At 40.9% G+C, this 12,629-nt stretch overlaps 1 non-coding gene across 1 annotated transcript; it reads left to right on the top strand.

The window, feature by feature from the left end:
• The first annotated feature begins 8,423 nt into the window (after nt 1-8,423).
• On the top strand, nt 8,424-8,527 carry LOC112780926 (small nucleolar RNA R71). The gene has a single exon (XR_003191732.1). It is a non-coding gene; the product is annotated as a small nucleolar RNA R71 (small nucleolar RNA).
• The last annotated feature ends 4,102 nt before the right edge of the window (nt 8,528-12,629 follow it).

Raw genomic sequence — 12,629 nt, 5'->3', positions numbered from 1 at the left:
TACATAGCTTTTGAAGGTTGGGGCCCTGGTTTTGTCTTCTCTAACCACAATTACGTAGAACTCTTTGATGAGGTTTGCATTGATCTTCCCCTCTGGATAAGTGAGCCTTTGCCACCCTCTTTGTTCAATTTTCTCCCGAATCTGTGGGCACTCGTCTTCATTGATTTGGAATGTTAACTCAGGCAGTATCTTCTTGATCTTGATCCTTTCAAATTCTTGTTCATGGAAGGCAGTTTTGAATCTCTTCTCATCGAAAGGAATGTTCTCCATTGGTTCCTTCCTCTTTTGCCTCTTGGAACTTGATGATGCCATGAATTTGAGTTGCTGTTTGAGGGGATTGGAAGGTAAGGATAGATGCGGAATTTGGTTGGTTAAGACGAGGTGTGATGAAGGGGTTTTGGATGTCGAAAGTGTGAAGTGTGGAGAGTGGGAATTTGAATGTGAGGGGTAAGTATGCACTAGGACTCATTTATATAGGAAGATTATGAGTGAGTGGAGGGTGTGGATTGATGGAATGGTTGCTTGATGGACGGTTGGGGTTGTGCATGGAGAAAGGACAAGGATCATCACTTTATGAGGGTTATTGGTTCGGTCTTCAAGAGTCTCCTTTCTTCAATGTTGCATGGCAACTGATGCGGGTGGAAACTTGTCTCTCAACAAATCTCCCTTCGGCAAGTGTACCGAATTTGTCGTCAAGTAAAAACTCACAATAGAGCGAGGTCGAATCCCACAGGGATTGATTGATCAAGCAACTTTAATTAGAAGAATGTTCTAGTTGAGCGAATCCAGAATTTGGGTTGAGAGTTGCAGAAAATAACATGGCGGGAATGTAAATAACAGAAAAGTAAATGCTAGAATTAAAGGACTGGAAGTAAATGACTTAAAATAAATTGCAGAATTTGTAAATGGGAATGGGGGATTCGCTCATAAAAGTAAATGGCAGAAATTAAAGAGAATGGGTAAGATCAGAGATGGGGAGTTCATTGGGCTTAGGAGATGTTGCAATTCTCCGGATCAAGCTCATTTTCATCTCTTCCTCAATCAATGCACTCATTGATCTCCTTGGCAATCTTAATTGATTGAATTACAATTTCTTGCAATTCAATCTCTCAAGTCTTGATCAATAGCCAATTCCTTGGTCAATTGCTCATGAGAAGAGATGAAGTATGGTCACTGATTATACCACATGCATTTCCCAAATCAAGTATTGAGAGGGTTATAGTCACATACCCATCCAAACCCAATTTGGTCCAACATGAGAAAGCATTTCTAGCTTGATCTCTTCTTTCCTCTTTCAAGGTTCAAAAGAGATCCAAGTTTGAATAGCTTCTTTTCCAAGATAACTACTCAATGGGATGAAGATCGAAAGCTTTCAAGTAAAATCAAGAGAAAAGATAGAAGAAGAATAATGAAAATTAGTATTGATCCATCAAATTACAACAGAGCTCCCTAACCCAATGAAAGGGGTTTAGTTGTTCATAGCTCTTGAAAATGAAAACAAAGATGGAGAATACATCATAAAACTAGAAAATGCAGAGAAGGTAAAATACAGAGAGTAGTTCTCTTTTTCCAGCCTCCAGAACTCCTTTAACAATTCAAAGCTACTCCTATATATACTACTCTTCTCAGCTTCTATTTTGCTCTTCAATTCTTGGGCCTTTGGATCTTGAGTTTGAAGCAGTGACAATGTTGAGTGACACTTAACATTTTCACTAACGTTCCAATGTACCCCTTTGCCTCACGTTAGAGCCCACGTTAACTAGGTTAACGTGGCTTCTAACGTGGCCTTGCCAACCTTCGAGAACGTTAGTGACACTCAACATTGTCACTAGCGTTCCAGTGTGCTGCTTTTTGCTTCACGTTAAAGCCCACGTTAACTAGGTTAACGTGGCTTCTAACGTGGCCTTGCCAAACTTCGAGAACGTTAGTGACACTCAACATTGTCACTAACGTTCCAATGTGCCCCTAGATCTCACGTTAGATTCCACGTTAACTAGGTTAACGTGGCTTCTGACGTGGCCATTCTTAGCCATCCCAACGTTAGTGACAATGTTGAGTGTCACTAACGTTGGCTCATCATTCATTCCTCATCATTAGCTTCCACGTTAACTAAGTTAACGTGGAAGTTAACGTGGCTCCTTGGGGGTTGTGTGGTTGCTTCCAACGTTAGTGACGATGTTGAGTGTCACTAACGTTGTCGACAACTCTCACTTCTTACGTTAGCTCCCACGTTAACCAAGTTAACGTGGAAGTTAACGTTGTGTGTTGCATCCTTAGGCCAACGTTAGTGACAATGTTGAATGTCACTAACGTTGGCTTCTCTTCCCCCTTTAACGTTAGAGGCCACGTTAACTAGGTTAACGTGGGCTCTAACGTGGCCACTTATGAATGTTTGCCAACGTTAGTGACAATGTTAAGTGTCACTAACGTTGGCTCAACTTCCCTTCTCCACGTTAGAGTGCACGTTAACTTAGTTAACGTGACTCTTAACGTGGGCAATGATGGCTTTGAGAGTGTTATTGGCAATCACTTTTCTCATTAACCTTGCAAGTTACCTCCCTTTCCTTGCTTCCTTTGGTCCTGAAATCAAGCAACAGAGTGCATAAATGTTCTAGTCCAAGTAATGGGTAATGCAGCATACAATTTGTCACTAAATTCATGCAAAATCCTCATGAAATAATGTAAAATGGACAATGTATGCTTGAATCAAGGTGTAGGTGAATATCTACCCAAAACTAGCTTATTTCCTAAAGAAATGCATCAAACTACCCTAAAAACAGTAAAGAAAAGGTCAGTGAAACTGGCCAAGATGCCCTGGCATCACAACACCAAACTTAAAGCTTGCTTGTCCCTAAGCAAGTACTGGAACAAGAGAATGATGAATGGAATATCCAGAGAAATGAGTCATTCTTGAGGAAGTCATGTTACTGATTTTATGGTAGTTTCATACATAGTAACTTAGGTTCATTCCATTACTAGCTTTCAGACTTTTATCATGTCCCTAAACACTTACTTTGTTTATATCCCATGAGACTTTTATTCATTGATCCTTTTATTGTTATTTCAAGGGTTATTTGTGTTATTTAGGCTAAGTGCTCTATAAGGGGGAAACTCTTTAAGATAAGCTTTCAGCCAACACTCCCGAACCAGTTGGTTCAAGGTGCTAGGTGTTGAAGCACCCCTAAGGACTTACTCCCTCAAGTCTCTCCCCCATACATACACACCACAGGCATATAGTTTATTTATTTTCTTTTCTTGAGACCTTGGTGTCAAGCACCTCTTTGGGTTACTAAATGCTCTGTAGTGACGGTTACTCTTGATAGTGGATTTTCAGCTGATAATCCCGGGTTAGTTAACCCAAGTTACCAAGTGATAAAGCACCCCTGAGAGCTTATTCATCCAAGTAGATCCCTCACACAGGAGTACCACAGACACTTGTCTCAAGGTCCAAACCATTGGTGCCTAGCCTTATTGCTTACTCTTTTTCTTTTGTTTTTCACTTCCGTTGTTCTTTCCCTTTTCTCTTATTAGGATCTTGTTATTAACTTAGTCTCATGGGTATATCCAAAGTCAAGTATTCAGGATAGATAGTTGTCCTCCTAGCCTTGTGGTTGAACTAACTTAGCTAACTTATGACTACCCCAAATATTCATGAATGCACTTCCACATTATGAACTCTACTCTGGTCTTTTAAAAAAACATAAACATTCTCTTCTTCATTTGATTTAAAATGGACAATCTTACAAGTAAATAAGGGAAAGATGCAGTGACATTTAAACCAGAAATCATGGACCTATTCAGAAAGAAAACTTAAAAGACAGAATTTAAAAAGTTTAAACATAACATGGAAGCAGGTTCTATTTCATACAAGATCTTCCTTATTTAAAGCATAGAAAATGATGGACTAGAAAGAACTCCACCACCTTTCATTCATGTGGATGCCCATGCTCCCATCCTTGCTTGTCCTCATTGTGTCTCTCTTGAGTGCTTGTGCTCCCACTTCCTATGCCTTTTCCAAGCAGCTTCTTCCAGAAACCACCATCTTCCATCTTCTTCTTGAGTATCTTCTTTTGCTATTTCACCTTCCTCTCTTCTTGTTCTACTAAATCTTTTTGGACCTCATCATATGTAGGGATGGCATAGTGTAGCTGATGCATATTACTAGTCATGTAGTTCAACTTGGCTTGAGTGTTCACATAGAACTCCTCCCTATGTAGTTGCCTTCCTTCATTGAGTACACTGAACTCATTGAAAGTTTTCATTTGGGCTATCTCCCGCTGGTTGAGTTCTTGCAAGTGCTTCTCTTGAAGCTCTTGCCTCTCATTCACTTGGTTGATGGTTTGAGTGAGCCTGGAGTAGTGTTCTTGCTGCTGCTCTATTTGTTGCTTTTGCCATGTTTTCTGTTGGCTCAGCCAGTTGGTTTGAAGGTTCAGTATTTGCTCTTGTCCTTCCATATGTCTTATCCCCAAATCCTCAATGGCTCTTAGAAGGTGACTCATATTCAAGTTGGCCGGATTAGAATACTCTCCTTGTTGATATTCTTCCTGATGAGGTTCCTCTTGGTGAACTCTTTCTTTTGCTTTTGGTTTTCCTATTTGTGGTCTTCTTTGTTGTTGAGCAGGTGTAGTATAAACCAATCGCTCGAGTGTAACTGGCCTCCCTGGGTTCACCCAGTCTGGATTGCTGTCCTCAAATACTACCTTGGCCTTGTTGCATAAGCGGAGAATGGTGCTGGGGTACCAAAGCCTGGCACCTGAATCAACCTTCTCAGCCGAATCTTGAATCCCCTCGGCGATGAGCTCATTCACATTGATTTCCCCACCCTGTATTAAGCAATGCACCATAGTAGCTTGATTGATGTTTACCTCTGAATTATTTGCAGCTGGTAGAATGGACCTCCTCACAAGTTCAAACCACCCCTTGGCTTCAGGGCTCAGGTCTCCTCTCTTGATGAACTTGGGTCTCTCATCTGTGTACCTCTCCCAGTCAGCTGCTATAACACAAATGTCTGCCACTATCTCTCAGAGCTCATTATTATCAGGGCTTCTACTTATCCTTGCCTGATAACTTTCCTCATCAAAACGAGGTGATTTCAGGTGAAGAACTCTTGTTATGGCATTTGGGCTGAAGTCCACCTCTTTTCCTCTTACGTAACTTTTGAAGGTTGAGGCCTTGGTTTTATCCTCTCTTACTACATTTGCATAAAATTCTTTGATGAGGTTTCCATTGATCTTCCCCTCTGGACTTGTGAGCAATTGCCACCCTCTCTGTTCGATTTTCTCCAGAATTTGTGGTGACTCATCTGCATTGATTTGGAAGATTAACCCTGGCAATATCTTTCTCGCCCTTATCCGTTCGAATTCACGTCCATGAAAGGCAATTTTGAATTTTTTCTCATCGAAAGGAACACTCTCCATGGGTTCCTTCCTCTTTTGCCTCTTTGAGCTTGATGATGCCATGAATTGAGTTGCTGTTTTGAGGTGGAGGTTGGAGGATATGGAGAGATGAGGAATAGGTTGGCTAGGACTGAGTGTGATGAAGGGGTTTGAGCAAGCCGAAAGTATAAAGTGTGGAGAGTGGGAATTTGAGTGTGAGGAATGATCATGCACTAAGGTTCACTTATATAGGGAGGTCATGAGTGGATGGAAGGTGTGGATTGCAAGGATTGTTGCTTGATGGACGGTTAGGGTTGTGTATGAAGGAAGGTCAAAGATCATCACTTAATGAGAGTGATTGGTTCGGTCTTCAAGGTCTTCTTTCTCCAATGTTGCATGGCAGCGTTTCCCCATGCGTTCCCTCTTAAGACATGTGTGTAGTGCTCTTCATTAAGTGGCGAAATCTCCCCCATTTAATTGTCCAATCAATCCCTTTTTATGCTTCTTTTCCTTTCCTACAAAGATTTAAAATAAGAAAATTAATATCATAAAAATCAAACTCTGCGGCTAGAATAATAAATAGAAGAAAAAGATTTTGTTTATTTATGAATTTCAACTAACTAACTACTTGTGTATCCTTATGCATTTTGGTGGCACCATGGGGTGACACCAAACTTAGTTTGAAGCAATGTGATGAAAGGTTTTGTTCAAAGCTCCCAAGACTAGCATGCATCTTGGTTTGCTTTGAACACCAAACTTGTTCTTCACTATATACTGCATGATAAAGATTTCACCAAGTGTTTGTCAAGTTTGGGTTGAAATTCATAAACATTGATTTATTCATTATTTTAAAAACATATAAAACATGGGTTGCCTCCCATGAAGCGCTTCTTTAGCGTCACTAGCTTGACGTTTTTCCCTCATCAGGGTGGTTGGTAGTGCTTAAAGTCCTCCCCTCTTGCTGTGGAATTATATCCATTGGTTGGATCAATGATCTCCACATGTTCCACGGAAAAAACTCTGTTGATAGTGAAGACCTTAGGTAACTGAGATGGTACAGTAGGGAGATTAGGGGGAATATCTGGGAAGTAAGCTGAGACAACTCTATCCCCTGGAGAGAAGTCTTCCGTAGGGATCTTCTTGTTCCTCCATCTCCTTGGTACCTTCTTCTTTATTTCTTTTGAAGTTGCCTTCCCCTTGGTGACCTCTTTTTTCCAAGGAGTTGTGATGCTGTCTTCACCTGCCTCTAGAGGTTTAGGTTCCTCTAACTTTTCCTTGAGCTGTGGCAATTGCTGTTTTCCTTGTTTATCTATTAAGGGGATCTCAGAATGAACTGGCTGTGCTTCAGTGCTTGTTTCCTCCTTCAGTGTCTCATTATCATTTGTGCTTAGTTCCTTGTCCTCTTGATCTATTTCTTGTGAGAGTTTGAAAACATTGAAGCTGAGTCGTTCATCATGGATTCTCAATATTAGCTCCCCTTTCTCTACATCGATAAGTGCTCTGGCCGTAGCTAGGAATTGTCTTCCCAATATGATTGGATGAGTGTGACTCTCTTCCATGTCCAGGATGACAAAGTCTGTTGGGAGAAAGTATTTCCCAACCTTTAGCAATACATTTTCCACCACTCCTATTGCTTGCTTTTGAGTTTTATCAGCCAGTCTGATGATTACATCTGTGGGTATTATCTTATTGATCTGCAGCCTCTTTGCCAGGAATAAGGGCAGTAAGTTGATGCTGGCCCCCAAATCACATAGTGCTCTATCGAACATAGTTTCACCTATGGCACAAGGGATGTGAAAACTCCCTGTGTCTCTTCTTTTTGTGGGCAACTCAGGTTGAATAAGGGCACTACAGTCCTTGTTCATCACTATAGTCTGGCCTCCTTTGAGTGAGATTTTCCTGGGAAGAAGTTCCTTCATATACTTGATGAATGCAGGCATTTGTTGAATTGCCTTGATGAATGGTATGTTTACATGTAGAGATGCAAACAAGCCTAGGAACCTTGAGTATATTCTCTTTCCCACAGCACCATTGAGCAGTTGAGGGAAGGGTGCATAGAGTTTCAGCAGCTCTTGTTGTGAGATTTCTGGTTCTTGGCGATCTCTATCCTCCTCCTTTGTTGAGTTGTCTTCAGGTTGTTTGCAAAGTTTGCCTTGCTTGTCTTCAGTCTCTTGATCACTCGCAGTGACCATTTTGCAATCTTCCCATCTTACTTTCTTTGCTTCTCCTTTGGGGTTTTTCTCCGTGTCACTTGGGAAGCTATCAGTAGGTTCGGGAATCTTCGCAGCTAAATATCCCACCTGGAATTCCAGCTTCCTGATGGTCTCTCCCTGGTTCTTAATATTGGCTCACACCTCCTCTTTGAACACCTTATTTTCTTGAATCTCTTGGCATATTCCTTCAAGTAAGGCTTCAATCTTAGAGAGCTTGTCATCAATTGATTAGTGATTCGGAGCAGATGTGCTATTTTGGTTTTGATAGGTGTGTGGAGAAGTGTTGTTGTGGGGGTGTTGAGATGTCCTCTGTGTGAATTGCTGGTGAGCTTCATTGTTGTTGGAGTTGTAACGTCTCTGGTCTTGGTTTTGATCTTGCTCACTTCCCCACCCAAAGTTTGGGTGGTTTCTCCATACAGGGTTGTAGGTCTTGGAGTATGGATCATAGTTTTTCCTTGGTGAATTCCCAATGTAGTTGGCTTGCTCCTGACTCCCCTCTGCTTCTTCATTCACTCCTTCTTGGGTTGTTGATGAAGTGGAGATTGCTGCTACTTGGTTCATCTCCATCTTCTTGGTGAGGTCAGCCAGCTGCTGGGTAATGAGTTTGTTTTGGGCTAACAGAGCATCTACATTGTTTAGCTCCATTACTCCTCTTGTGTTCCCTCTTTCGGAAGCATAGAAGTAGTCGTTCTCTGCTACTGTTTCAATAACATCTATGGCTTCCTCAATAGTCTTCTTCTTGTTCAAAGATCCTCCGGATGAATGGTCTATGGCCTTCTTTGACTCAAAAGAGAGTCCTTCGTAGAAAATGTGCAGCTGCACCCATTCGTTGAACATGTCAGGTGGACACCTCCTTGTTAAGTCCTTGAACCTCTCCCATGCTTCATATAGAGTCTCACCATCTTGTTGCCTGAAAGTTTGGACCTCAGTTCTCAGCCTATTGATTTGTTGAGGAGGGTAAAATCCTGCTAAGAATTTATTCACCACGTCTTCCCAAGTTGTCAAGCTTTCCCTTGGGAAAGATTCCAGCCACTTGGCTGCTTTGTCCCTAAGTGAGAATGGAAATAGGAGCAGTCTATAGGCATCAGGATGAACACTATTAGACTTCACTGTGTCACATATTCTCAGGAAGGTGGTCAAATGTTGATTGGGGTCTTCTTGAACACCTCCTCCAAACGAACAGTTGTTCTGAACAAAGGTGATGAGCTGTCGTTTAAGTTCAAAGTTGTTGGCATAGATTGTTGGCTTTTGGATGCTACTTCCACAATTGCCTGGGTTTGGATTGATGTAAGAGCCCAAAACTCTTCTATCCTCCCCAGCATGATTTGCTCTACCTCCTCCCCCATGGTTGTGATCCTCTTCTTCATGATGGTTTTCCATGTTGTCTTCCATGTTTGTTTCAAAGAATTCCTCTTCTTCCTCAGTACCAACCACTTTCTTTCCTCTTGCCTCCCTCTTTAATCTAAGGAAGGTCCTCTCAGGTTCAGAATCGAAGGAAGTTGAAGCCCCGCTTCTTCTCCCTGTCATACAACCATCAAGTGCAAGCAAGAAAAGATAGGTGCAGAAAGTATTTGTGTCAGAATTACTGTTAGTTGTGGGTGATGTAATATATCAAACAGTTAGTGGGTTAGCAAACAGAATTGAAAATAACAAAGAAAAACAAAAGAGTAGAGGGGGAAGGGAAGAAGTTTAACTAAAACAAAAAGTAAATCACTCAAACAAAAAATGAAATTCAGAAAAATAAAAATGCTTAATCTAGTGATCTTCCAATTTAATCATTGTTGATGCATAATCAATCCCCGGCAACGGCGCCATAAACTTGATACGGGTGGAAACTTGTCTCTCAACAAATCTCCCTTCGGCAAGTGTACCGAATTTATCGTCAAGTAAAAACTCACAATAGAGTGAGGTCGAATCCCACAGGGATTGATTGATCAAGCAACCTTAATTAGAAGAATGTTCTAGTTGAGCGAATCCAGAATTTGGGTTGAGAGTTGCAGAAAATAACATGGCGGGAATGTAAATAACAGAAAAGTAAATGCTAGAATTAAAGGACTGGAAGTAAATGACTGAAAATAAATTGCAGAATTTGTAAATGGGAATGGGGGATTTGCTCATAAAAGTAAATGGCAGAAATTAAAGAGAATGGCTAAGATCAGAGATGGGGAGTTCATTGGGCTTAGAAGATGTTGCAATTCTCCGGATCAAGTTCATTTTCATCTCGTCCTCAATCAATGCACTCATTGATCTCCTTGGCAATTTTAATTGATTGAATTACAATTTCTTGCAATTCAATCTCTCAAATCTTGATCAATAGCCAATTCCTTGGTCAATTGCTCATGAGAAGAGATGAAGTATGGTCACTGATTATACCACATGCATTTCCCAAATCAAGTATTGAGAGGGTTATAGTCACATACCCATCCAAACCCTATTTGGTCCAACATGAGAAAGCATTTCTAGCTTGATCTCTTCATTCCTCTTTCAAGGTTCAAAAGAGATCCAAGTTTGAATAGCTTCTTTTCTAAGATAACTACTCAATGGGATGAAGATCGAAAGCTTTCAAGTAAAATCAAGAGAAAAGATAGAAGAAGAATAATGAAAATTAGTATTGATCTATCAAATTACAACAGAGCTCCCTAACCCAATGAAAGGGGTTTAGTTGTTCATAGCTCTTGAAAATAAAAACAAATATGGAGAATACATCATAAAACTAGAAAATGCAGAGAAGGTAAAATACAGAGAGTAGTTCTCTTTTTCCAGCCTCCAGAACTCCTTTAACAATTCAAAGCTACTCCTATATATACTACTCTTCTCAGCTTCTAGTTTGCTCTTCAAGTCTTGGGCCTTTGGATCTTGAGTTTGAAGCAGTTCTTTTCTTCATTTGGGCTTGGCTTTACTTGCAGAGAGAAAGTGCTAAGTGGGCAGAGACTTTAGCTCAGGGCATTAGGGGTGTTAACATTTAGTGAAACTATAAGTTCGAGAACGTTAGTGACACTTAACATTTTCACTAACGTTCCAATGTACCCCTTTGCGTCACGTTAGAGCCCACGTTAACTAGGTTAACGTGGCTTCTAACGTGAGCTTGCCAATCTTCGAGAACGTTAGTGACACTCAACATTGTCACTAACGTTCCAGTGTGCCCCTTTTTGCTTCACGTTAAAGCCCACGTTAACTAGGTTAACGTGGCTTCTAACGTGGCCTTGCCAAACTTCGAGAACGTTAGTGACACTCAACATTGTCACTAACGTTCCAATGTGCCCCTAGATCTCACGTTAGAGTCCACGTTAACTAGGTTAACGTGGCTTCTAACGTGGCCATTCTTAGCCATCCCAACGTTAGTGACAATGTTGAGTGTCACTAACGCTGGCTCATCATTCATTCCTCATCGTTAGCTTCCACGTTAACTAAGTTAACGTGGCTCCTTGGGGGTTGTGTGGTTGCTTCCAACGTTAGTGACGATGTCGAGTGTCACTAACGTTGTCGACAACTCTCACTTCTTATGTTAGCTCCCACGTTAACCAAGTTAATGTGGAAGTTAACGTTGTGTGTTGCATCCTTAGGCCAACGTTAGTGACAATGTTGAATGTCACTAACGTTGGCATCTCTTCCCCCTTTAACGTTAAAGGCCACGTTAACTAGGTTAACATGGGCTCTAACGTGGCCACTTATGAGTGTTTGCCAACATTAGTGAGAATGTTAAGTGTTACTAACGTTGACTCAACTTCCCTTTTCCACGTTAGAGTGCACGTTAACTTAGTTAACGTGACTCTTAACGTGGGCAATGATGGCTTTGAGAGTGTTATTGGCAATCACTTTTCTTATTAACCTTGCAAGTTACCTCCCTTTCCTTGCTTCATTTGGTCCTGAAATCAAGCAACAGAGTGCATCAAAGTTCTAGTCCAAGTCATGGGTAATGCAGCATACAATTTGTCACTAAATTCATGCAAAATCCTCATGAAATAATGTAAAATGCACAATGTATGCTTGAATCAAGGTGTAGGTGAATATCTACCCAAAACTAGCTTATTTCCTAAAGAAATGCATGAAACTACCCTAAAAATAGTAAAGAAAAGGTCAGTGAAATTGACCAAGATACCCTGGCATCAGCAACATTTTCCAATGCATTCCTTCTTGAGATAAGTGTGTAGTTCCTCTTCATGAAGTGGCCGAACCTTTCTCATTTAATTGTCCAATCAATCTCCTTCAATGCTCCTCTCATTTTCCCTATAAAGATCAAATAAGAAAAGTAAGAATTAATATCATAAAAAAACAAGTTAAACGTTACGGCTAGAATAAAAAAAATAAGAAAATATTTTGTTTATTCATGAATTCCAACTAACTAACTAACTGTGTATCCTTATATGCACATTGGCGGCACCATGGGGTGACACCAAACTTAGTTTGGAGCACTGTGATGAAAAATTCTGTTCAAAGCTCCAAGACTAGCATGCTCTCAGTTGCATTCATGCTTTCTTGGCCTGCTTTGAACACCAAACTTGTTCTTCACTATATACTGCCTATTAAGGATTTCACCAAGTGTTTGTCAAGTCTGGGTTGGAATTCATGAGTATCGACTTATTCACTATTTTCTAAAAGCATATAAAACATGGGTTGCCTCCCATGAAGCGCTTCTTTAGCGTCACTAGCTTGACGTTTCTCCCTCATCAGGGTGGTTGGAAATGCTTAAAGTCCTCCCCTCTTGCTGTGGACTTATATCCATTGGTTGTATCAATGATCTCTACATGTTCCAAGGAGAGAACTCTGTTGATAGTGAAAACCTTAGGTAACTGAGATGGTACAGTGGGGAGATTAGGGGGGATATCTGGGAAGTAAGCTGAGATCACTTTATCCCCTGGAGAGAAGTCCTCTGTAGGGATCTTCTTGTTCCTCCACCCCCTTGGTACCTTCTTCTTTTTCCCTTTTGATGTTGCCTTGCTCTTTGTGACTTCTTCTTCTAAGGGAATTTTATTGTTGTCTTTACATGTCTCTGGTGGTTTAGGTTCCTCCAGCTTTTCCTTGAGCTGTGACAACTGCTTAT

This window comes from Arachis hypogaea, chromosome 19, assembly GCF_003086295.3.
Source record: "Arachis hypogaea cultivar Tifrunner chromosome 19, arahy.Tifrunner.gnm2.J5K5, whole genome shotgun sequence".
In the NCBI taxonomy this organism is placed as follows: Eukaryota; Viridiplantae; Streptophyta; class Magnoliopsida; order Fabales; family Fabaceae; genus Arachis; species Arachis hypogaea.
The sequence above is the reverse complement of the archived record's forward strand: the minus strand, read 5'-3'. Positions and strand labels throughout refer to the sequence as shown.